Source organism: Abramis brama (assembly GCF_963993115.1).
Source record: "Abramis brama genome assembly, chromosome: 15".
In the NCBI taxonomy this organism is placed as follows: domain Eukaryota; kingdom Metazoa; phylum Chordata; class Actinopteri; order Cypriniformes; family Leuciscidae; genus Abramis; species Abramis brama.
In genome coordinates this window covers 13,192,022-13,218,564 of record NC_139977.1, presented here as the reverse complement: position 1 = coordinate 13,218,564, position 26,543 = coordinate 13,192,022, and the positions used below count along the sequence as shown (strand labels likewise).

Here is a 26,543-nt window from a genome sequence, read left to right as displayed (position 1 = left end):
TTTTGATTTGATTTTATCAATGATTTTTTATTTTGTTTCAGCCTGAATTTTCCTGTTCAGCTACATTGAGTTTAATTAAATTAGAAATTTAATTAAATCAATTGGTGTGTTTCTCCTTCCTTTTAGTTTTCTAGAGCTATAAGGACCTTCTACCTTTACTTCTACCTTATCTTAGATAGTTACTATCAACATCTCCTCTCTCTCTATAGGATTACAATATCCAGCGACTGTTGTTTCCTTAGTGAGCTACACAGGTTATTAGTCTCCTAATTCCTGCCAGTTAGACAACCCTCCTCACTCCTTAGCACAAAGCTAAGTACATGAAGTACGGTTAACGTTAAATGCACTGTAGTACCCAGACAGAACTGGAAACACTTCCGGTTGTTTCTTCTTCTTTTGACCTTGATGTTTGATGTGTCCCTGCTAGCTTAGTCTAACAGCAGCATAACCCATAAGTGACACCTGTTTACCTATGTCTCCTAGCTAAACTTAAATAGGTAAAACACTCCTTTCTTCCCTTTCCTTTCTGATTTCATCTTCTTGTTTTATTTTGGTTTTGCTCTATTTGTTACTCTCGTAGTACAACATGTGAAAAGAACCATCAGTATTTTGAGTAATACTTTTATGACATGTAAAAGCCCAGTCATCAGTTGAGCACGTCAACTAAGATACTCAAAACCTTTTTGTTGTGTGTGCTCACCAACACTAAATTTTAGCTGATCCACATCAGCTATTCACACCTTACATGGTCCACATAGCCATTCTCCCACACAGATACTGTAGCTTACCACCTCTGTAGAAACTTTGCCTTTGCCATTTCTCTCTCTTGTTCCCACAAGTGTGCAAGTAGGCCTCAGACATCCAGCCCTGCCACCCACCAGGACCACCTGGAGACTCGGCAGAGCAGTGTCATGGACATCCTTCAGCCCGAAGCAGGCAATGACCTGCCACGGCAGTGAAAGGAACAGTTAGACGACAACGAAATAGAGCCCGACCGATAAAGGATTTTTAAGGCCGATACCGATACAAATATTTGGTGATTTAAAAATCCGATATTCCGATATATCGGCCGGTATATATTTTTTTTACAAATCCAGAAACGTGTAACAAAACATGAACAGATTTTCCCTAACATTAGTTATTTGTAGTTATTTAAGAGTCCTCAGCCTTACTAAAATAATATAATGCAGTTTAAAAATAAACTTTTTTTTTTTAAATTAACTTTATTGTCACAACAGAACAGAATATATTAAAGTTCTGATAAATATAATGTATATTAAAAATACAAACTTAAGATATGAAACTTAAAGTCCTTTGAACAAAAAAAATCAACTATTATTATTAATATTGACAGTAATAATTAAAAAAAATCAATGATGATGATATTATTATTATCATCATCATTTGTATTATTATTAAACAAGACAAAGGTCACTCCTAATTCTATCCATCTATTCCATCAAGCTACAACAAACCATTTTCAATCATCATTTGCAGCATGCCTTCTAAAATCTACGACTTAGTGATGCACTAAATACATTATGTGAGGTAATTAACACATGGTTACCGAGTCGATCGTTCCCTGGGATGCGTTTTCATGAAAATCGAATGTAAAGAGTTTTATCTCTAAAAACAGATTAACGTTAGCTTATAACGCTAGTATATGGGGCACAGAGTAAGTAAAAGTAAATCGCTAGTTAATACCACTAGCAAGGCTTGGAAAACAGTCTCGACTAATCGAGTCACGAACGCCGTGCTACGTTAGATTTCACAAACGCAATTCCTATCGACCAGCTCACTTAGCACGGCGTTCGTGACTCGATTAGTCGAGACTGTTTTCCAAGATGACAAATGCCTGTAAACGCGTAATGTACTGTCTTTATAAAGTATCTTCTTATTAAACTGTCTGTACACTTACAAAGTTCTCAATGCTTCGGTTTGCATGTAGGGACCCTCATTATGCTACCGTGTTAGTGTGAGGCTATTTTGAGCCTTGTTAGTGGCATTAACTAGCGATTTACTTTTACTTACTCTGTGCACCATATACTAGCGTTATAAGATCATCTGTTTTTAGAGATAAAACTCTTTACATTCGATTTTCATGAAAACGCATCCCAGGGAACGATCGACTCGGTAACCATGTGTTAATTACCCCTACAGTAACGCACACTTGGATTTCACACACGTGTAAAAGAAAAGCTAACTTTTATGCACAGGCTATGTTTGATACTTTTTCTCTATGTCTAAATGTTCACTCCTTGCGTGCCTAACTTACATTTTACAATGCAGAGACTGGAACTACAGATATGCTAGTTATAAATACAGTAATCATTACTTTATTTAGGCAGAATAAGTTTGTTGTGATTTCCAAGCTCATTGATGTTAGCAGTCTTCCTTGTAGAGTGCGCTCTGGTGGACAAACTATGCAGCGCCAACACTCATAACATGGTTGCAGGGTGTTTCGTCCGCTTTTATTTTATTTTTTAAATATTCATTTATCGGCCGTTATAAATGCCGATACCGATAGTTTGGAAAATGCCTAATATCGGCCCGCCGATATATCGGTCGGGCTCTACAACGAAAGCGGACGTCTGACACCCAGCCTGAGCCACCAAGAGCTGACCAGCATCATCTTCTCCTTGGCAATGCTCCCGCAGGCCTCAAACAGGAGGTAGCCACAGAATTCCACAGAGAACGAACCCTGCTCAGCGTGAGAAGGCACAGGACAGATGCAAAGACCCTGACAGAGTGGAGCAACTGAAAGAGATCACCAGTCTTCAGGCGGCTGACAGCTGCTGAGCACCTGCCAACAGACGGGTAAAGAACTGTTTCACTCAAAGAACTTAAAGAACTGGGTGAAAAGAACTTAAAGAACTTAAAGAACTTAATTTGCGGGTGGGACATGTCCCCACGACTTTTTGCTAAGGTCGATATTGTCCCCACCACTTTTGAAACATCTCGCGGCACGAATGTACCAATACAAATAAATAAAAAAATCTTCAGTTAACTAGCAGAGCATTCATTTCGTTCGTTTGTTAAATAAGAGGCGATCTAGCGCTGAAATGTGTTGTTTTGAAATCAAGTGATCAAAGTGCTCGTTGCCGCTGCGATCAGTGGCGCGGATACTGTGTTCTCTTCTGGCTCGCGCACAGTCTTCACTCGGACGCGCACTTCAATCTGTTGTGGAGATTCTCTATTCGTTCCGGTGAAATTACAAAACAAAATGCACACAAATGTGTCCCTGCCTGATATTCAACCACTGATAAACATAATCGGTTTTGATAAAAAAATAAAATAAAATAAAAACCTTTTCGAGTGTGGATTAGAACCCAGAACCTCTGACACGCTTGGCAAAAGTTCTGCCACTGGACCATTTAAACACATACAAAATGCCACTAACAACATATATTAGACCTCATTAAATGACAAAAACCCAAAAATCGATTAAATCGATTGCTGGACATCGTAATGTTATTGTACATACATCTGATTTATTATCATTGTGTTAGCAATGTCCCACCCACTTTTTAAAACAAAGTTACGCCACTGGTCGAAATAACCATGCAAGTTCATCATATCTTCTCCATCCAGCGGAGAAGAAAACGATTGCAACTTGTACAGTAACATTTGGCACTCACAGACCCATCAACAATTCAATTTTCAACCACTTCAAGAATTGTGTCCACTGCACAGACCATGCAAGTATCAATTTAATGAGGTGCTCTGAAAATGATAAGCTGATGGTTCTTTTCTCTCTCTTCTCTTCTGGCCTCAACTGCTGCTTCTTCAGGTTGATCTTGTGGGGACTCCCTTTTCCATAGTTCCATTTCCTGCTTCCGGTTCCATATCACTCACCATTTTACCTATGCATGTATGTATGTATGTTTGTTTAGTTTAGTTATGTTTGTGATTTAGTTAATAAAACTTGTGCACAATATGTATTTGGTTCTGATTCTCTGCTTGCAACAAAGTCTATTTTATGATCTTGATCTTGTTACATGCTCTAAGCGCTGTACAGGCTAAGAAAAAAATATTTTTCGGTGGCCATGAAAGATACGCTTTTCTTAGAATAAATGAATAATCAAAAGAGTTCATTGGACGAACTGATTAATTGATTGTAATATTAATTTAGCTATATCAAGTTAATCCAATTAACTGACCCAAATATTAATAAAGAGGACCCAAACATGATTTACATTTTAAACTATCTAAGAGCATATAACTCTCTAGTATGTCACTGTGTGCTGCACTGATCGTCATCGTAGAAATTAGTGCAATAACTAAGCCCTTATTAGAAAGGGAGGACCACATATTTTTGGCTAAATAGTGTACAACCTGCTAACTAACAGCAATAGCATATAACATATCATGGCTCATGGCTGTGACAAAAGCAAAGGGTACTAGTTAAAAAGGGACAAGCCCTTATATGTTCAGCCTCAATTTACAGTTTCAATAGGAAATTCGTCAGCACAGGAAAAAAACCTGAAAAGCCATTACATGGGAATCTACATAGCCTACTGAAAAAAAAAAATAGATAGACATATCTTGAATCCCCAGAGACATTCCAGTGCTAAACAGCAGCACCATCAAAAAAATCAGCACCTTATTCTTTGCAAATAAACTGGACAGTGCAATATGAAAAAAAAAAAATCTTTGCATGAAGTCATAACTCCTCCTCGTGGCAACAGACGGGATAAATGTGCACATGATGATAAGACGCTACTTCTGAAATGAACCAGTAGGCCTATTACTGGTGTAGTGTGTTATCTAGTCATCTTCTGCTGTCTGTAATATATCTCTGTGTTTTTTGTTTTACTGTTGCATTGAAGCATTTGAATGGTTTAGATTGTTTTGTTAGTTGATTAAAAAAATATATGTTTTCACTCTCCTGTTGTTCCAAAACTTCTCTTTTTCTTAAGTCATAAAAATATTTATGAGAAATTTAGTCTGAACATATTACATGAAATTTGTAAGAACATATCTGAGAATTACCAGTATCATTATTTATATACAAAAAAATCATTAGCGTATTAAATGTTAATTAATAGGAACTAATCAGAGATGGAAATGTTCAGATGTTGTTTGCTTGCTCAGTCACAGTGGGTGTGCTGTGTGGTTGGTTTTGGTTTTGCTCATTAGTGCGTGCATCCTGTTTTTTTTGCAGGCTTGTAACAGTTTCATTTACAGCTAGATAACCACCACAGACGCATTTCATGGACCAGTCGTTTACTTATTATTTACAATGTTCACGTTTGTCACGGTGATCTTGAGACCAAACATAATGGAAGAACCTTCAGAAGACCCTTGAAGACCAAGTAAAGGATTGAAGCCTCTTCCCTCATTGAGTTCAAGAAGAAAAGACATAAAACAGCAGCAAACTGTGGTTGGACTGACTGGAAGTGATCGACACAGAATACGGGTCACAGATAAGTTTATTTCAATTAAACTTTTTGCTTGATCAGTTTTCATGGTTGTTTATTTATAATGCCTGTAATAGGCATGTAATAAATGTGTTGTTACACTTTTAGACTATATTAGTTTCAATAAAAGTTTGTGGCTCCTAATTATTATATCCAGGAATAATAGTCATATATAATTATATAGGTAAACAATATATGTATCATTTAAAAAGTGGTGTAATGATTATCACATTTTGAAATTTGCTATAGTCATAGATTTTTACTCGTAGACTTTTATTGTTAATCTTTTCTTTGGAGGACCTTCGATAGACGGCGCACTTTTGTTGTTATCCTTTGTTGAAAACAAAACACTGTTGTTATGGTACGTGAAATATTTTTCTGGTATTAACAATGAAGCAGATATTGATAATGTTGATTAATTACTGAAGTTTTTATTGTGTGAAAACATTTATGTGAATTAAAAATAAGGCTTAAAAATATTATTAAAAATAAGGCTGTTGCTGCATTAGCTATTAGCTATTAGCCTTGCGTCTTTGTAAACCGCTGTATGTTGCGTTTGTGGTTATGTGTTTAGATTCTTTAGATTAGACTTTTTTTATCGTTTCATTGACACTTGTTCATCAAGATCAGGGGTGCCCAATCCTGCTCCTGCCGATCGACTGTCCTGCACAGTTCATCTCCAACCCTAATCAAACACACCTGCCTTTCATTTTAAAGTGATCCTAAAGACCTTAATTGATTGCTTCAGGCGTGTTTGATTAGGGTTGGAGATGAACTGTCCAGGACAGTCGACAAACATGCTTTATGTCAAACTTGTGGTGGAATGGTTTAAGTTCTGGTTATGAAACCGAAGGTTGGAAACCCACAAGGCCCGATGCACAAGCTATCGCCATCACGTATGAGAAATTGAAAAATATTACAATACTAATTACTTGAGCAACATGGGTTTTCAAGTCTTAATTTTCTTATAATTCACACTCTGGACTACATCATCTGTGCTTCATTTGCATTTGTTTTCAGGGTTCGAAATGCAGCCACCCCCTTCAATCCACAGTGCGTCAAATTAAGGTATTTGTCCTTTGACAGTATAGTGTCTGTCTGTGAAATGGTTCATATTTTCAAAATGGCTGAAATCATACATTATAGAGCTTACAGCATCTAACAATTATGGCATTGTGTTATCCCTAATGAATAACTCACTATTAAATAATTGTTTTTGTCACAGTGCATCACATTTAGTCCTTGTTTCACAGATGGGGCTTAGATTAAGCCAGGATTAGTTCTTAGTTCAATTAGGGCATTTAAGTAGCTTTTATTAAAAAAACATTACTTGTGTATTTTGAGACAAAACAAAATTGAGACAAATTTTAGTTTGGGACTAGACTTAAGCCTTGTCTGTGAAACCGGGGGTAATGTTTTAAGTTTTTCAAAGCCTTCCTTTATTCATGACATGCTCTCATGACATTAACAAATCAAACTGCATATTTAGACTCCTGTCCAGTGTGTGGAAAACCCTAAAGGAATAGGTGGAGTGATAATGCATGATCAAGAGACATTCACCATTGACAAGCCACACTTGGTAGGTTAACATGCTTTACTGTTTTCACTCCTAATGAATGACTAGCGACTTAGTAAAAGACTTGTTTTGTCTTCTGCAGGTGGCAGTTCCTGATCATAGAGCCTTGATTAGGTGAGATATTATATATATATTATATTCCTTGATAATTATATAGGACAAAGCCATTTCAGCAGTTTTCTCAATAGCAATGCTTAATTAATTTTGCTGCTGCTATTTATGTCTTGTAATCATATAGTACAACTGCACTAGTAACCATATCTTCCCTTAGGGGGAAAAGCTCCGTGAGACCAGTTCTGTCTTAAAGGCAAGTGAAGACAAGAAAGACAAATGCCTTCCAAGACATGAACATCTCTGCTCCCTTTATGGCTCAAATAAAGTCATTTCATTTTCACCTGACCTGTGTCATCTGTTAATAGCATTTCCCACAGAATTGAAAAGTGTCCATATTTGACTTTCAGGAGGTCTACAGTGCATCCGGAAAGTATTCACAGCACTTTACTTTTTTCTTTTCTTTTTTTTTACATTTTGTTATGTTACAGCCTTATTCCAAAATTGATTAAACTCATTATTTTCCTCAAAATTCTGCAAACAATACCCCATAATGACAACGTGAAAGAAGTTTGTCTGAAATCTTTGAAAATGTATTAAAAATAACAAACAAATGTTGTCATTATGGGGTATTGTTTGTAGAATTTTGAGGAAAATAATGAATTTAATCAATTTTGGAATAAGGCTGTAACATAACAAAATGTGGAAAAAGTTAAGCACTGTGAATACTGTGAATACTTTCCAGATGCACTGAATGTAGTGACCTAGAATATGTCATGTCCTCTCCTGAACTGAAGGAACAGAAAATCAGTCACAATTAAACATCCAATATTCAAGTACACAAAACAGTCCAATGCGCACAAAAATAAAGGGCAATAGTGAGTACACTACAAAATACAGGACATCAATGTTTTTGATGAGATCATCAAAAAATGAGACGCTACTGCCGCTCTGCTGAAGCAAAGTCCCAGAAAACGGCACAGGTTTTGTGATTTTGGCTAAAAACGGCATAATCATCATTTAAAGACCACTGAGAATGTTTAAAAATAGCTCAAAATATGATCGGAGTGGGACTTTAAAGGGTTATCAGTCCTATCTACCCTTGTGAAAAAAAGTAGCATACTTTTACAAAGAGTAGCCTACTTATTACAGAAGCAATACACTGTAAATGAATAAACTGATGTGCAAACTGAATTTCAGTTTACATTTATAATAAATACAGTTAGGTGAAATTAAGGGGGCTTTTTGACCCACTTATAGGACTTAATTACATCTTTATATTTAGTTTCTAATTACTTATATTGTCTGAAATATGTTTAAGTGTACTGTCGAATTAAGTGACAAACATATATGGTAAACAAAAATATACTTTAATATAATTTCTATTGAAATTTGTATGTCATGTATTTAAAAAAAATATTACACATTTGTAGTGATGAAGTTGCAATTTAGAACATTTAAAATACAGTATATTAACTAAGTTGAATTTATTATCAAATAACACACTATAGTTAAATTATAATCAAGTAAAGGAATAGAATAATATAATCACATGGAATAGATGTTGATGCCATTGAAATTCTGCAGCAGAGCGATGACATCTCAGATCATTATCTAGTCTCGTGTAAATTACATTTAGCCAAGGCTGCAAAGCCGACTCCGTGTTTCAAATATGTTAGACCTATTACTTCTGCCACTAAAGATTGCTTTATTAATAATCTTCCTGATCAGTTTCATCATCTCAGCATCCCAGATAACTTAGAAGAACTAGATATTGCAACAGAAACTTTTAACTCTCTCTTTTCCAGCACTTTAGACACAGTTGCTCCGTTGCGCTTAAAGAAGATTAAAGAAAATAGTCCAACGCCGTGGTACAACGAGCACACCCAGGCCCTTAAGAGAGCAGCCAGAAAAATGGAGCGCAACTGGAAGAAAACAAAAGGTATTTCGGATTTCATTGAAAGAGAGCTCGATAACGTACAGAGAGGCTTTAAAAGCTGCTAGATCTGCTTATTTTACAACCCTATTAGAAGAAAATAAACATAATCCTAGGTATTTATTTGAAACGGTGGCTAAACTAACGAAAAAGAAAGCTTCAAGCACCGAAGTTTCCAAGCAACACAGCAGTAATGACTTTATGAACTTCTTCACTTATAAGATTGATAATATCAGGGACAAAATTATAACTACACCTATTCAATTCATGTCCAGCCAAGAAGAGAGCCAGAGAGAGCGAGAACACCTTCCTTTATCCTCTTTGACCAGGTGACATGGGGGATGGGGGAGACCACCCTCAAATGGCTTCTATCCAACAAAAGGGGGGTGGCCTTATCTGGCCTTATGTCTGAACCAGTTTTTCTCTACACTTCTATAAACCTTATTTCCTTTTATTTTATCTATCTGGATATGAGATATCTGTACAACTCACTTTGAGACAGTTCAAATGACACCAAAAACATAACAGTCAATGATAAACATTCACATTAAACAATGTTCTTGTGTGAGTTGTTTCTGAGAGGAAGTGAGGTTGTATGGGGGAGGTCAAATGTTAATTAGCCAGCAGGGCCCTTTTGTCTCATAGACCAGGCCTCAACCAGTATTTTCAGTCTTACAATCTCAACCAAAATTATGGTTTGGATCAAAACTCAACATTGTATCAATGTCCAATGATCAATGCTATCTGTACGATTTATTTCAACACTTTACTTACTTTGAAAATTAATGTATGTTAGTAGATTTAGTAACAATAAATAAAATGCAAGTAAAAAGCATGCTAAAAACAGAAATACATTATATGCACCATTGTATTGAAACTCAGAAAGTTCATGCATGTCAAACACACAAGACTTCTGTATAGGACACACCTTGTGTTTTCTCTCTAATAAGGAAGCATCAATTAACTACTGAGAACTAGCCCACATGCAAAACCAAAATGGGCGTATACCAATTAGTGCCAATTTTCAAACTACAGTTGGTGTTTTTCAACCATTTTTCAAAAGACTTGCTAAAATCATGAGGGCCCACCCCTAAACCAAACCCCCAGTGTATTAGAGCAAATGAGGTAACACCATTGAAAGTGCCCATCATGAACTGAAACGCCCCACTGATTGGGAAACACCCAGTAGTGTTTTGCACAGATACATGCCTGCAAGATCTTGTGCTCATAAACTAAGACTCACTGTTAGTTCAATGTCACCCCAGTCTTCACCCATGTGTGCTGTTCCTTTTCATCTAAATTTCAATGCTGATGCAACACACTTTAAACATTGAAATTTTGATGTCAACCAAAATGATGGTTTGGATCAAAACTCAACATTGAATCAATGTTACCATGCTGTCTGGGAAGTGATGTCTGATTCATGAACGAATCATTCAAATGGGTTTGTGAAAAGAAACCAAAAATTTGTTGAAAAGAATGAACTCAAATAGTTTCAGTGTTTTTCTACACTGTAAAAAAAAAAAAGCTGTCTTCAATTTTTTAAGTACAATCAACTTGCATGTCTAAGTGATTTCAAATTAAGTTACATTAAACTGACTTAATTTTTTTTTTTTTAAATCTTGTAGCCAATAACTTATTCTTTTAATGGCTTAACTTATTTTGATGAGTTAAAGCAATGGCAAAAACATATGTTGTCATAACTTATTGATCATATCATATTTAAATTTTACACTGTAAAAAAGTTGCTGCTGCTCTAAATTTTTAAGTACAATCAACTTGGATGTTTAAGTGTCACATGCCTGTCCTGTCTCGGGTAGCACATGTGGTGTTTGTGTTCCTGTCTCTGTTTTGACCCCACCCTCCTTGTTATCTCATTATTGGTTTCATTTGTCCCACCTGTTGTTCCCTCATTATCTGCCTGATTTGTCCCTTTTATAAGATCCTTAGTGTTTGCAGTCTTTGTCGGATCGTTGTATTGTTTATGTCTCCTGTTCTCCTGTGACCCAGTGGTATGTTCATTTCATAGTTGTTGTGGTGTTTATATATGGTTCTCCCCCCTCGTGGGTGTTTGTTTTACTTTGTTCTTTTGATAATAAATCATTCTTTCTGCACTTGAGTCTTCACTTAGTTTTCTTAGTTATCCCGTCACATTAAGTCATTTTAACTCAAATGACAATAAATTTACTTAAAAATATTAGTTGAATCTTGTATAACATTAAAAAAAAATTGTTAAAGCAATGTCAAAACATATGTTGTCATAACGTATGGATTATATAATTTAGTACATTTTACCATGATTAAATCAATTGTGTAGCCTGACGTCGTCATACTCAGATTCTGGTCAGAATTTCCCGACCTAAACATTTTGTGGGTGGGGCTAAGTTCGGCTGGCATCCAGGCTATCAATTGTGTTGTCGGAAACTAATTATTGTAAGATTTTGTAGTGATTAGTACTAGATTGGGTTCTTGTAAGAAGTTCAGGTTTTTAAACTGATCCTTTACCAAGAATTGAGAACTGATGACTGCTGACTTGTCATGCGGAACTGCCAAGATTGCATTTATCGGTTGAGGTTTTCCTGTTTTTGAACAATATGTGATTGCTATCTTCTTCTGTAATTAATCATCACTTCATAAGATTTGAGCAATCTTGACTGCATGCCTTCTCATGATGAACGTGATGCTATACAGAAGATAATCAGTATGCAGTAACATGCTTTTATTTTGAGACCTACATTCAAATCATTTCAAGTCATCGTAGAAGAATGTCCTGTAGACTTCATTTTGATTGTTTTATAGGGTATGTATATATTTCACAAATATATATATATATATATATATATATATATATATTAAATCTAATTTCACTACTGGAACATGTGGATTTGTTATAAAATGAACTCAATGGACTACTATTTCAAATTCAGAGAAGACAAATGTAATGTACAGCATCTGCTGTGATTTTTGGAGGTAAATTCTTTTTTCTTCTTGCTATTTCAAATAAATTAACATACAAATGATTGTATATTAAATAGCAGATTTGATTAATCAATGATACAGAGAAGTATCAGTGTTTTAAATTGTGTATTAAGATGATTTTACAGCAATTTAATGCTGTGAAAAAAGCTTTTTTTTAGAAAACAGCAACAAGTGTAAGACTGAAAATAAAAGAAATGTTTGAAATTCTTGAGACAGGCCTTAGTTTATTAATTTGTTTACATAAATTGAAGGGATGTACAGTGCCTTATCTGTTTAAAGATGTACAGTAAGCCAGGGACATACATGATATTCCCAGATAAAGCCGCACATCTCACAGTATTGACATGATGTTTTCTAGGAGTAAAGTACCTAAAGGTAAAATGCTCAATCTTGCCAAACTAAGCTCTGTTAACTTCTATATTATTGTGATTTAAAAAAATAATAATTAAATCCCACCATGGATTTCTCCTTTTTTAAAGCTTAACAATAACAGGAATATAATTGTTCCGTATCACAAGGATTTGCTACTTGTTACTTTTGACTGGTATGTTTTAATAGTTTCATTTAATTTACATGCCATATGTAATATTTAATACGTTCAGACGTTGAAGGTACAATAAAGCCCAATGACACTTGTAACTTTTTCTGTTGTTTTTATTTTATTTTTTATTTTATTGACCTTTTATGATTATTTTTCATTTCTTTTATGTAAAGCACTTTCGATACCATTTTGAATGAAACGGTATTACATAAATAAATGTTGCTTGCTTTGCCTAGTTTTGCTGTTGATGCTTTTATATGTTTGGAACAGTAGCTGATGAAACATTAAATCATCAAATTCTTTTGACAAGTATATGAAGGTTTTGGTGATATGTACGAATGTGCGAATCCACAAAAGGTTGCGATTCAGTCACATGGGTAATTACCCGGAAGAATAACATATGCAAAAAAAAGACAATCCACAAAAAACCCACCAAAAACTGTTAATCATAGTATTTCAGTAATTAATTGTTTTTATATAACATCTTTATTCGACAACTTGGTCAGATTGTCAACATAATGGTAAGGCAAAACTAGCACTGAGTGCTAACACTGTGCTAATAAGGCGCAAAGATTTGAGTTAAACATTACATGTTTTATATATTCTAAACTGTAATATTTGCTTTCCTTTTAAAATAGTAATAATGTTTTTCATTACATAAGGGTACAACTTGCTGCAAATACACTCTCTTGCCGGAAGATGATGTGACTGATGAAGCTCAGGTATATAATTCATAAAGAGACAGAATTATTTTAGGATTTTAGATAATCTCTACAAATGCCTGCATGCATCTTTCAGATTTCTGTCCAATGTAAGGAGAACCCTGAGGGTCAAGACGGAATGGTGGTATTTGACATGGAAGCCTTTCCGATGGTCAACATCCTCTGTGTAGAAGATCTTCCTAAAGTCAGCCTAGCTCGGCAGATCGGAATTTGAAAGCTTCGCATCAATTTTGTCATGGAAATGTCTTGAAGTTTTTAATAATTAAAAATTTTAAACAACAATAAAATGTGGTTATTTTTTGTATTTCAGACGATTTTTTTGTATTCTGTTCTCAAGACTATAGAACTGATATACTACTATAGAACTGAAGACCACACACTTGCTATACTTCCAGCTAATACCATCAAACTGGTCTTCAATCATCTCCTCCATTGGCTTCCTGTAACTGCCCACATCAAGGCCTCTGGTATGTAGAGGGAATTTTAAAACTAACATTTTTAATGTTTAAGTGCTATAATCGGGTCCCCGATGTATCTACCAACCCAGAAAATGTGAAAAGTGACCCAGTAACTTTGTTTTGGTAAGCCTTTCTCTGCAAGCATGTCAAAAATATAAGCCGATCAGATTTCGCTCCAAAAAAGCATTTTTTTGCAAATGCATGGATTTTTTTGGCAAAGTTGCACATCAACCTCTACAGTGGACTCTTGTGCATCATCCTATACATTGCCACCAAGTGGCAAGCCGTTGTGTGTCGATTTTTTCCCCCTCCAAACCAAGATGTCCAATGGTCAGTCAGAAATGCCAAATTGCTCCAGAATATCCACCCATTCCTTCTATCCTAGGAGACTCTTGTAGGTAAAAAAAATATTGCAGCATCAAGCAATATCTAATGAGTCATATCACAGTTAAACTTTCCAAGTTTTGATTTTAGACTGGGAGAAAATTCTGATTAATCATCTGTCCACTGACCGCAATGGCTATATTTCAGCTACAATTCATACTGTGAATGTTGTTTTTGAAAATACTTAATCTGCAGTAACTTTTTTTGACTGTAAATAAATGTATTTGTGTATTATTAGAATGTAATTTTCATTTACATCAAAAAATGTATGTGATTACATAATGTATGTGACTTGTAATGCATTACTTGTTAGATCAAAAAGTAATCTGATTTCGTAATGCACGTTACTTGAAATGCGTTTCTTTACTCGTAACATCAAAAAGTAATCTGATTACGTAATGCACATAACTTGTAATTGATTACTTTACTTGTTAGATCAAAAAGTAATCTGATTACGTAATGCACGTTACTTGTAATGGGTTTCTTTACTCGTAACATCACAAATCTGATTACATAATGCACATTACTTGTAATTAATTACTTTACTTGTTAGATCAAAAAGTAATCTAATTATGTAACACGTGTTACTTGTAATACATTACTTTACTCGTAACATTTAAAAAAAATATGATTACGTAATACACGTTACTTGTAACGCATTACTTTACTTGTAACATCAAAAAAGTAAGCTGATTGCGTTATGTATGTTACTTGTAATGCGTTACCCCCAACACTGCTCATTTCAGATGAGATTGAAAACACCTGGGCCCGTATCCCTAAAGATTCTGAGAATCCTCTCAGAGAGCTCCTAACTTAACCTAAAAATTCCTTGCCAGGAGTTTTAGCTTAGAAGTGATTCCAGAACATTTTCAGTGAACTCTGAGCAAGGAATGAATGGAAAATCCTATCTTAGTGAGGAGGTGTGGTTGACCCCGTTGCTAGGTATGAGTCATCATTTCAAAAGCCGTGATTGGTTGATCCTACAAGTTTGATGAAAATGAACTTTTGGTGATAATGAGCAAAGGATGTACCCTCAAATCAATAAACATAATTATACACTCTAATCTTATGCAGACTGTAATTGTAAATAATATTTCACATTCAAGAAAATATCTGGAAAATGAATAGTAAGCTGTAGGGGTTATAGCCTAACATTAGAATCTAAAATATGTGAAAACTTAAGCTCATTACACCCTGTTCAAATAATGATTCGTGTCTTATTTGCTCATATTAATATCCTAGCTGGCATATTTTGTACTTTCACTCCCATATGGACCCCATTGAAAACAAGATGGCCTATCTCAAGGGGCTGTCCTTAATGAAGTAGAAATTGCAACGTTACAACTCAGTGTGGTCTTAACGAGGGTAACACGGCTCAGCTTTTATCAATGTCTGTGATTGCTGGCTGGTCTATTTATGAAGGCTTGTTAACAAATATCCTACAAACACAGAAAATGGAGTAATAGTAATATTCTTCTCCGGTGTAATAGCGTTGTGGCGTCGAGTTGAAGTAATTGCATCTCTAAGGAGATCCACCACAAACATGATTCCTGCACGATCCAATCTGTAGCGTCTCAATAATTCCCTGTCATCCAGTGTTTGCAGGACATCTCTCCTGCCTCCTCTGTTGGCCATTTTGTGCAGCTGCTTAGGGGAACTCCTAAGCCACTAAAAGTCCTCTTCCCTGCTCTTAGCAGATCTTGCCTTAGGAGCCCTTTTAAGCGCTAGGAATCTTGAGGAATAGCTTTTATATTAACTGGGATTTTCGTGTCACTTTTAGGGGAAATTCTAAGAAAACGTCATGACTCTGAGAATTTTCTTAGAATTTGGCCGCTAGGAGCCACTTTTTGCACAAAAATTCTTTAGGGATACGGGCCCTGATCTCTAGGTTTTCTCAGAGGAGGGCTATGCTAGAAATGTGTCCATCTTGAACATAATCAGAATTATCAGCTAATAAAGGTAAAAAGACATACTCTGGTACACTGGAGGGAGCATCTGAGTGGTTTCCACAGTTGTACCTTGACAGGCTGTAGAAAATTCTGATGGAATCACGTCCTCATGTTCTGATATCAAAGATACGCTTCAACTTTGTATGAAGTATTCAACTTGTATGAAGTTCAATTGCCTTTGCAATATTTCGCATTTATATTTTTTGTATATATATATTTTCACATGATTTTATATAATTTTATTGATTGGTTTGTTAAATACACACACTATATCTGTTGATTATTATATTATATTTAATACAGTATCTCTTCAGTTTAAACCATAAACGCATGCTGTCCACTCAAGTGGACATCTGAAAATCTCTTTGAAAAATTTGTAATAAAAAAAAAAAGAAAAAAAAAAGAGCAATAAAAACACAGGAAAAAAAAAATCCTGACTGAGGTTATCATTACGTCATTACGTATCAGCACGTTTCCACCCAGAGCACTGCCATTTGGTTTACAACAGTGTTACCAGTGCTAATGCAATGGCAAAATTTCCAGCAAACTGTTCTCTCTCGCTGCACAGACGAGCATAGAACACTATTTGACCAAAAAATGTCACAGCTGGTAAGACCTCATGGAACTAACATTGTGTAAAAGTTAAACATTACAGTTCATGCAAGTCGATAAGATGAATCAATGTAACTCCACAACAACAACAACTACATAAATGTATCCACTAACCATTCAGAAACGTCCAGGTTCAGTCCAAAAGCAACCTCTTCCTGAATCTCTCCATCAGGGTGCACTCCGCTTCTGGTTATTTTTTAGACTTAAGATAAGTGAGATTCGCGCGTTTTGTTATTGCCAGATATCCGAAGCTCGTGGAAATGATTGACCCTCTTCTGAACGGGGGGCGGGGAGCAGCAGCTCATTTGCATTTAAAGGGACACACACAAAACTGCTGTTTTTGCTCAAACCCAAAAAGAGGCAAATTTGACAAGCTATAATAAATGATCTGGGGTCTGGGGAGTATTTTGAGCTGAAATTCTGGGGACACCATATATTTATATTACATCTTGTGAAAAGGGGTATAATAGGCCAAACTAGTTAACCTTTGATTTCTCTTTACAGGCCTTACATTTAACATTTGAAAATAATAATGTGTCAGCAGTATTTTTTAGCCAAGGTTGTAGTTTTAAAAACTCTGAAGATATTCTGGCTAGACAGTTATTCTACATTTAATTGTCCCATGATATACTGAGTAATCAACGATGAACAATGAACCACCAAACCCATGATTTTGTTGATTTTGATGATTCAGATGATTCCAACATCTAAATTTGCTTTACCGGTAACAGAAAGGGTGGATGCTTTTTTGCACCGATTGAACCAATTGTAAAATCGCGCTCGATCGGCCCAAAGTCCGGCATCCGACCAGCGCAGAAGCTCTCTACGTGTTACTGTCTTTTCTCGAGGCAAAGTATTTTTTGATTAAATGAAATACATTTGAAAATGTATTCTCTCGTTATTTCATCTGACTCCATAAATGAAAAGGTTTTAATGATATCTGTGCATCATTAAATGTGAGCGAATGTTTGACTATTCCTTTTAACTCTTTAATGAAAATAATGTCAAAGTCAGTTAGAACAGTGGTTCCCAACCCTGCTCCTGGAGTACCCCCAACACTGCACGTTTTCTTTGTCTCCCTAATCAAACACACCTTATTCAACTCATCAGCTCATTAACCCATGTGATAATGAGCTGATGAGTTGAATCAGGTGTGTTTGATTAGGGAGACAAAGAAAACGTGCAGTGTTGGGGGTACTCCAGGAGCAGGGTTGGGAACCACTGAGTTAGAATAATCAAATGTAACAATTTATTATGTCAGGTAAATGTATCATGTCAATTTCATAATCAATTCAAAGATAATCGATACAAAACATAAAAACATGCTCTGGTATAAAGAGAAGAGATGCGAACCCAACATTATACATGAAGCTGAGAGTTTTGCTCTCAGCCTCACAGGCTAATCTGAAATACAGAAAGGCCCTGATCTTCTCTTTGCATTTCCCTATATAGACAGAAACTTCTTTCACATGGAAACATCTGCTAACAATGGGAATTTACATTCAGAGTTGACACCTTTTGGGGTAGGAGACCATTTGTCTAGAGACCACCTTCCTTTGTGTGCCAGTTATCCCTAAACTCTTAAAAACCTTATTACCTTTTGTTTTACTTATTTGGAAATGAGACATTTGTACCAGTCGCACTGAGACATTTCAAATGATACTAAACATGTCTAATACTCGGTGATAATCATTCACATTAAACTATATATTTTCTTGGGTGAATTCAGGTGATCTGAGCATGAGAGAGAGAGGGTGAGGGATGAGGGAATGAAATGTAGATTAGGATGACTCGGAGGTGAGACTTTCGTCTCGATAGTGCACATGGGGGAGTTCAAATGTTAATTTCCAGATAGGTCCTTTGTCCTCTCAGGGTCTGGTCGCTCTTCAACCAGACTGTCCGGCATTTTCTAATTTCTCAATTCTTACAGTTTTCCCTCCTTGACTCTGTGGGTCAAATTCAAATGAGTCCCTATGGAGTCACAGATAAATGTTTGTTGTAATCCTTGAGATGTAACCCAAAAATAGTTTTTTCAATGTTAGCATCTGTAGAAGCTTGCAGAGGGCTGTGTTCACCTGCAGAACACCTGGTATCACCAGGTGTATGTACACTGTAAAAAATGTGCTGTAGTTATGCAGCTGTTTGCCAGTAACTTACTGTAGATTTAAATTTATGTTATTTACTGGCAACAGTTTGTTCAAAGTTAAATGAACATTAAACATTAACAAGTCTTTGTCTTTACAGAATATAACTATAAAATAACAATCTAATGCAAAGCATTCTGGGAACCAGAAATCTTCATCAACCTTTTTCTGTTTTTTTTCCTTCAGATTTTGGTTCCCAGAATGCTTTGCATGAGGCTGTTATTTTAGTTTTATTCTGTAAAGATAAAGACTTGTTAATGTTTAATGTTCATTTAATTTTGAACAAATTGTTGCCAGTAAATAACATCAATTTAAATCTACAGTAAGTTACTGGCAAGTAGCTGCCAGTAATACTGTAATTTCTACAGATTTTTCTAACAGTGTAGCTTGAGTTCAGCAGGTGGATAAATGTGCTCAGGTTTTCTTCCTGTGATGTGAGTAGAGTTCATAGAGTCAATCTGGACCTTTGTGACTTGTTCAGTTGATGTGCCATTCCTTCATGGAGAAACTTCTGCTTCTCTGGCACCTTCCCCATGCTGATAATCTGACCCTTCTTGACCAATCCTGTCACCTTCAGTGGTGCGGTTGTCTGGGCAGACCTCAATGGATGAAGGGGTTCTCCTTTGTTCACACTGCTTTGTGTGAGACACCCGAGAAGCATCTTAAATGTCCACTTCACGATTGAGCACTTATGAACATAAAGCCGTAAGGAAATGCATAGGAACACATAATGCAACAAAACAAAATCATGTCATGTTCAATATAAAATATCATGTTCATGTCAGCAAGTGCGAATGGTACATCTGGTCTCAAGTGTTTCTCAAGGTCATGTATGGTAGGGTGGTCCCATTTTAAATATCCAATTCTTCACTACCACTGTGATGATGTTAAATGGTAGTGGAATTTAAATATTCTTGGTCTGAATTACTCAAAGGAAATGCAGCAAGAGGTCGGTGTAATCTAAATAATCAAATCAATATATATATAAACATTTTGAAATTTAATAGCAGGTCTGTCTCTGCTTTATAATTTGCATCATTGACTTGTGACTGTAGCCATTCATATGTATATTACAGTGTTTTCCCATGATTTGGCAGTGTGTTGTGAATAGCATATTACCATCCTATGTGTGTGAAGCTATCTGGATCTGTTAGTGTGACGATGGACAATAGATCTTTAGTGAAGTGACACTTTTGGACTCTATGTCATCTTTATCTTCTTATGATGTGTAGTGTTCAGCCTGGATAGACTTGATCTATTCCAGGTGATGATGCTGTGAGGCTGTAGTGATGGAGGTGTGTGTTCAGTGTTCATGTCTATGAGATGGGTGGAATATAATCTATAACAATTGTGTTGGAAATTTAGTTCCAGTTCTATACTGGGAGGCCAAATTTATGCAGTGACGTACTATTGTGAGATGTGAATGGCCTCTTGAAGTGTCTTTTCACCCATCTCCCGAGTCTCAGGTTATGTTCAAACAATTCCGCTGTCCTGGCTTTGATCCAGGTGGGGTCCAGCCCATCCTGGCATCCTCCGAGGAATTTGCAGAAGTAAACCTGAGACAGAAACAAATGCAGAGAGAACCACAGTTAATTCCGATATTTTCAACAACATCAAATTCAGACGTGGAATTCTTTTACTTGTTCCATTATCATGTCCATTGCAATTTTAATTCCAGTTGTCACATGAAACCGAGTTTCATTGACCAAGTCTGAATTATTGCTGTTGTTTCAGCGCAGTGTGTGACACCTAAAGCTGCTCTTGCAGTTCAGCCTTCACAGTCTGCTGTGTCATATGAGCATTAGAGGCCCCAGTTCTGCTGGGGAAATTTTTGGGGAGAGTTTTTATCACTCGTAGTGTCATGAGCTCATGGCTTTACTTCAAGTTGCTCTCATTACAGCCAGATCTGTGGGCAGAAATCATTTCACCTGTTTCGGTGTTGCCTGCTTAGCATTTGCTGTTTTATGGTGTCATTCACACATTTAGTTTGTGCAGATCTCTTGTGACTTGCAAAAGGCTGTGGTACTTCTGTCTGATGTTTATCATTTCACAACCTCCTTGTAAATTTACTTCTCTGATCAGACTAAATTTTAGTTGGTGCACCCCAGTCAATGATGATTTGGTTTGTGCCACCTGTGCCACACTTCTAGACACTCCTAGCCGTGTTTTTTAAATGCAAAAAATAAAAGCACACCCCTCCCCCTTTGGCACTGGGTAGCACACCAATGAAATTGAATTTTAAGGATTAATGTCACACTTCTCCAATTAATGCCCTGGGCTGAGTTTCCCGATAATGTTGTCTCTTAGCGCGCTACGAAGACTACGAAGAGGTATAACTTAACTGAAGGTATACCATTTCTAGGCGTGTTCCCCGAACTATACCTTAGGAAGCTGCTTAAGATATTCCTTCTTACGTGCGACGTTACCGGGTGCTGTCCGTGGTGATGGTGCTGAATTGGTTGATATCGATGGCTCGAGAATCAATTATTCTCTCGTGCAGGGGCTGTTTATGTGAGAAAGCGGTGTTCTTTATAAAAGAAGCACTTCAGAAATAGTTGAAATTGCATTTATTAGGACTGATGGGATATTATAAAAAATAACCCAAACTATAATAGCCTATAATAGCCTTGCCTACATATTTTAAAATTGTATCATATATTGCTGCCATAATAACCATTTCAATTATTTATGTGCTTCTCTTTCTCATTTTTGTTCGCTGAGGTTGAGCTGTGATGAAATACTGTTCTTGTAAATACTTTCCAGTAAAATACTTTTACTTTTTCAGTGTATGTCATGTACGGTGCTCGGCAGTGATCAAAAAGGATTTAAACAGTGGATTTTGAATCTCTTCTTGTAAACTCGGAGATGTGGATTCAGACGGCAATTAAATTACCACACGACCTGTTTGTCAAAAAACAGTAGGTACTAATTTGGCCAGGGATTTTTACGCGGGTTGGGTGAGAAAAAACACTGATACTATGGATTCGGACGGCACTAAAATAACCGACTTACTGTACGAGCCCATGAGAAACAATATTAGCGTCCGAATAGGACTTAACTGACAGTAGCCTATGCTTTCACTGGCCTTTAAAAGCGCTCTTTAATTAAAATAAATGTATACCATTGTATTATATATAATAATATAATTAAAAATCTAACAACAATCAGTGTAATGACAATTTTATTCTTTGCATGAAGACACTTGAATTAGCCTAACTGAACACTGTCTGGGTGTATTAAAACTTCAGAATTATATTCATATAGATCTGCAACAGTGATAAGGTAAAGCTAAGAGTGGTCCAGACCAACCTTCCGAAAGTATGACTTACAGAAGGTATACTTAACTAAGAACGTTTCGGGAAACACGTATTAACGATAAGGTACAGCTTAAGGTGTAACTTAAGCACAACGTAGCGTTAAGAAGGTTTCGGGAAACCCAGCCCTGCTTGGTGATTATAATATAATGTATATTATAATTCGAGTTATAATACAATTATATTATATTTAAGAATATAAATATAATTATATTGTTTCTGGTCTCTGAAGTGTATCTGGAACAACTTATTTGTTAAAGTGTTTTCAAAAGACGATTTATTTTAGATTTGGCCCTGTGGTCGCAGCCGTACTGGCCAGGGCTGTGTTTCCCAAAAGCATCGTAAGCCTAAATTGATCGTAAAAACTATCGTACGACTGATCTTAATATTATGGTCTGTTTCCCAAAAGCATCGTAGCTTAAGTAGCACTTGAAAATCTTCGTAGAACTACGAGTGCTCTGGAGCAGTGGTTCTCAACTCCAGTCCTCGGGACCCGCTGCTCTGCACATTTTGGATGTCTCTCTTATCTGACACACTCAGTTCAGTTCATGGAGTCTATCCTAACGAGCTGATGATCTGAATCAGGTGTGTTAAATAAGGGAGAGACACACAATATGCAGAGCAGTGGGTCCCGAGGACTGGAGTTGAGAACCACTGCTCTGGAGTAATCGTACATCCCAAAGTGCATCGTAAGAAGACAGATTTATGAGGACACCTGCAGGACAACCGGCAGATTACACCTTTAACTTTATTCAAATGCAATGTGATTATAATATAAGGTTTTGATTGTACTTTATTGTACACTTTATTACTCTTTTTTTGTTGTTGGTTAAATTAATGTATAAATTAAATAATTAAAAAGGTCAGAAAACAAAACAAAAAATAGAAATAATTTAATCTAATAATTTTAATCAAAATTAAATGAATGAACAAAAAAATAAATAAAATAAATCCTTTAAATCTGTTAAAAATAACATCTTTGTTTCGCTCTATCTCCTCTAAAAGGACATTAATTTCATCTTTTTGAAAGGTATCTTTTCTTTTTTTCATTTTTTTTTTCAGCCATTTTGTCAGTGCCTCCGCCTGTAGGTGCTTTATATAGACTTGTCTTGATTGCTAATCCACAACAGATGACAATTATTAGGTTAAACGTTCAGAATACGATTCCATATAAGGTTATATTTCGCGAATGGACAGCGACTCTTAAGTAGCACGTAGAACGCGTTCTTGCGCGTTCATGTTAAGTGCATTTTTGGGAAATGCTCGTGGAATTGCTGCGAGCGTTCGTAACCTTGCACGTAGAAAGCGTTCTTAAGAGCTAAGATACATCGTTATTGGGAAACCCGGCCCAGTGCATTGTATGCACAACAAAGGTCAGGCTGAAAGCCAATGAGGGACTCTGTTGTTGTTAACACTCAATGAACCGTATGCTAAACGCATGGTCAAATCTCTGCTCGTTCTCATGTCAGTACATTTGAATATGAAAAGGTTTTTTGGCTCAGGGCTGATGAGATGCACATTCGCTGTTTCTCTTTTTTCTTTGTTAGATTTCAAATGCCTTTTCGTTTCGTTTACTCTTTTTAAAGACTATATGAAGGCAAAGTGGCCATTTTAACGTTTGATTATTCTATTTACTCTTTACTTTATTTTTTACCCGTTTTAGATTAGGAAACTATGTCGCTCAGAGGTCCTCACGTTTTCTGTTTAACGTTGGTCTCACGATCACAATCCGCCAGTTTCGGTCACTAAACAGAGGTAATTGGCTACATATCTGAGATTTGAAGTACACAATCAAATATACTTTGGTATAGCCCCATGGAATCGCATCTACCTGAATTTAATTTAATCGTTTTACCTCAGTAGAGGTTTTGGTCACCATTATAGACGTTCGTCGACCAACTTTACTTCTCTTATAATGGCTTTGAATTGGCCAAGCCCGTGGTGTCAGTCCCACGTACACTTATCTTAAGTAAAACTAAATTAAAACAGGTAAAACAGACGTACCCAAATTTAGGTTGGTCAAGCAGCATTTTGCTCTTCTAAACGGAAATTAACCCGTCTTTGCAAACCAAGTACACTTGAATCCGTGCCGAATATTAGTCGTCACTAATCTGGCGCAAAAACTGCAGTAACATACGAATCTGTTTTTACTTGGGAAAAATAATTGCAGAGTAATTCAGGATGAATTCAAACGTAACAATTTATAATTTTTGTTCAAAGTTCAGAGTTACTGCGTTCTCTGACGCGTCTCTGGAACATTGAATATGAAAAGGTTTTTGTTTCAGGATTGATGAGATGCACGTTCGCTGTTTCTCTTTTTAGATTTCAAATGTCTTGTAAATCACATTGTAGCCCCATGGCAATCCTATGCTCCTGTTATGGTTTTACTGCAGCTATATCAAAAATAGCAGAGTTTTCCACCAAGGAGACAAACAAATTCAACATAAACACACAAGATATTTAATCCAGTTTACACAAGATACATGGCCTAGAATGCATGGCATCTACAACCTTTTGCCTAAGTGTTTCATACAACACATACAGTAAAGCAATCTTGTGTTTTAAAGAATAAACTTAACTAGCCTATGTGCATTGTAGTAGCACAAACAACTATAAAGTGTGTTCTATGGGCACAACTTCAAATTTGAAAATCCAAACAGAATCATTGCAAACATGCTTTTTAGTCAGATCGCTGTTAAGCGTTTTGGGAGACGCATGGACATAGCATTTAGCTTAGCCTTGAGATCTGATTTTTAACCTGCACATCATATCATCCTGTTTTTCTCAACCTTGCTTTTCATAAACAAATGCATCGACTTGTCTTTTCGTTTATCCAATTACATGTTTTCCGATCGTTTACAAACTTAGAATTTTCTTTCTGTCCTTTGTTCATTCTCATCACGTGTTGCTAGTTTGTTGCAACAAAGCCAATACAACAATGGCTGATTTTGTCTCAGCACTTCTAAAAAGGCAAAACGAATTGACTTACCACAATGCCAGAAGAAAGAGAAGATGTTCACACCTCTTGTTCATTTTAAAATCCCAATACTTTGCTGGAAAGGATGTTGCTCGCCTGTGTTGCGAGATCACGTCGGGGTCACCACTTGTAAAAAAGTCAAAGTATTTTTTGATTAAATGCAATACATTTGAATATGTATTCTCTCGTTATTTCATCTGACTCCATAAATGAAAAGGTTTTAATGATATCTGTGCATCATTAAATGTGAGTGAATGTTTGACTATTCCTTTTTTACTCTTTAATGAAAATAATGTCAAAGTCAGTTAGAATAATCAAATGTAACAATTTATTATGTCAGGTAAATGTATCATGCCAATTTCATAATCAATTCAAAGATAATCGATACAAAACATCAAATGCTCTGGTATAAAGAGAAGAGATGCGAACCCAACATTATACATGAAGCTGAGAGTCTTGCTCTCAGCCTCACAGGCTAATCTGAAATACAGAAAGGCCCTGATCTTCTCTTTGCATTTCCCTATATAGACAGAAACTGCTAACAATGGGAATTTACATTCAGAGTTGACACCTTTTGGGGTAGGAGACCATTTGTCTAGAGACGACCTTCCTTTGTGTGCCAGTTATCCCTAAACTCTTAAAACCTTATTACCTTTTGTTTTACTTATTTGGAAATTAGACATTTGTACCAGTCGCCAATGTAGATTAGGATGACTCGGGTGAATATGGGTGTTTCATATATACAGTATATATGAAACACCCATATTCAAGTGTTGAAAAAAAAAAGAAAGTTTTGTGAAAATGGTTTTAAAAAAATGCTGGTGCTATGTTGCAACTTTAAAAGAAAATGTCATATTATATAGTTATTATTGTGATCATTTGTAGCGCAAATAATTTTACCTTTTACTGCATTGATGATTTTACCTTTTATTCTTCTAGTTATTTACTATTTAATGCCACTATAGGTACACATTCACAGAAAAAAACTTACTTTTACAGTGTAAGTATCATTCCCTATGGGGCAAACAAATGGAAAAGCTCATGGGAAAACGTAACTATTTTAAGAACATAACCATCACTTACTGGGGCATATAAAGATGATTGTATGAAAATGTACAAATTAAATCCAAATGTATTAGCCACCAATTTGCCAAAATGTAAGGTAGTTACTAGTAGCCATGAGATTGTGTTGGTTTCCCATATTTAATGTTCTTTATGTGCATTAATCATCGTTTAAATAAAATGATGTAAATAAAAGCCTAAAAGTTAAATATCATAATTTAAAGTGATTGTGCCTCTTCAAAAAACCTTGATTAAACAGTTTTATGGTCTTTTTTGGAAATTTACAGCCCCCAGCCACCAGTTGCACTAGTAACTTCAGAGTAATTCTCATTTTGTGCTCCACAGAGGAAAGTCGTATGAGTTTAGAACGACACGAAGGTGTCTAAACAATGACCGTATCTTCATTTTTGGGTGAAAT

At 36.0% G+C, this 26,543-nt stretch overlaps 2 long non-coding RNA genes across 4 annotated transcripts; both read left to right on the top strand.

Moving 5' to 3' along the window:
- Positions 1-5,179: 5,179 nt before the first annotated feature.
- LOC311097241 lies at positions 5,180-7,395 on the top strand. Its single transcript, XR_014609217.1, has 4 exons — positions 5,180-6,488; positions 6,910-6,999; positions 7,079-7,110; positions 7,268-7,395. It is a non-coding gene; the product is annotated as an uncharacterized lncRNA (long non-coding RNA).
- A 341-nt stretch (positions 7,396-7,736) lies between these two features.
- On the top strand, positions 7,737-13,614 carry LOC311097240. Of its 3 annotated transcripts, XR_014609216.1 has the most exons (4): positions 11,588-11,783; positions 11,911-11,953; positions 13,166-13,225; positions 13,302-13,614. It is a non-coding gene; the product is annotated as an uncharacterized lncRNA (long non-coding RNA). The 3 variants fall into 3 exon arrangements; XR_014609214.1 differs by lacking the exons at positions 11,588-11,783; positions 11,911-11,953 and adding an exon at positions 7,737-8,989; XR_014609215.1 differs by lacking the exon at positions 11,911-11,953.
- Positions 13,615-26,543: the final 12,929 nt, after the last annotated feature.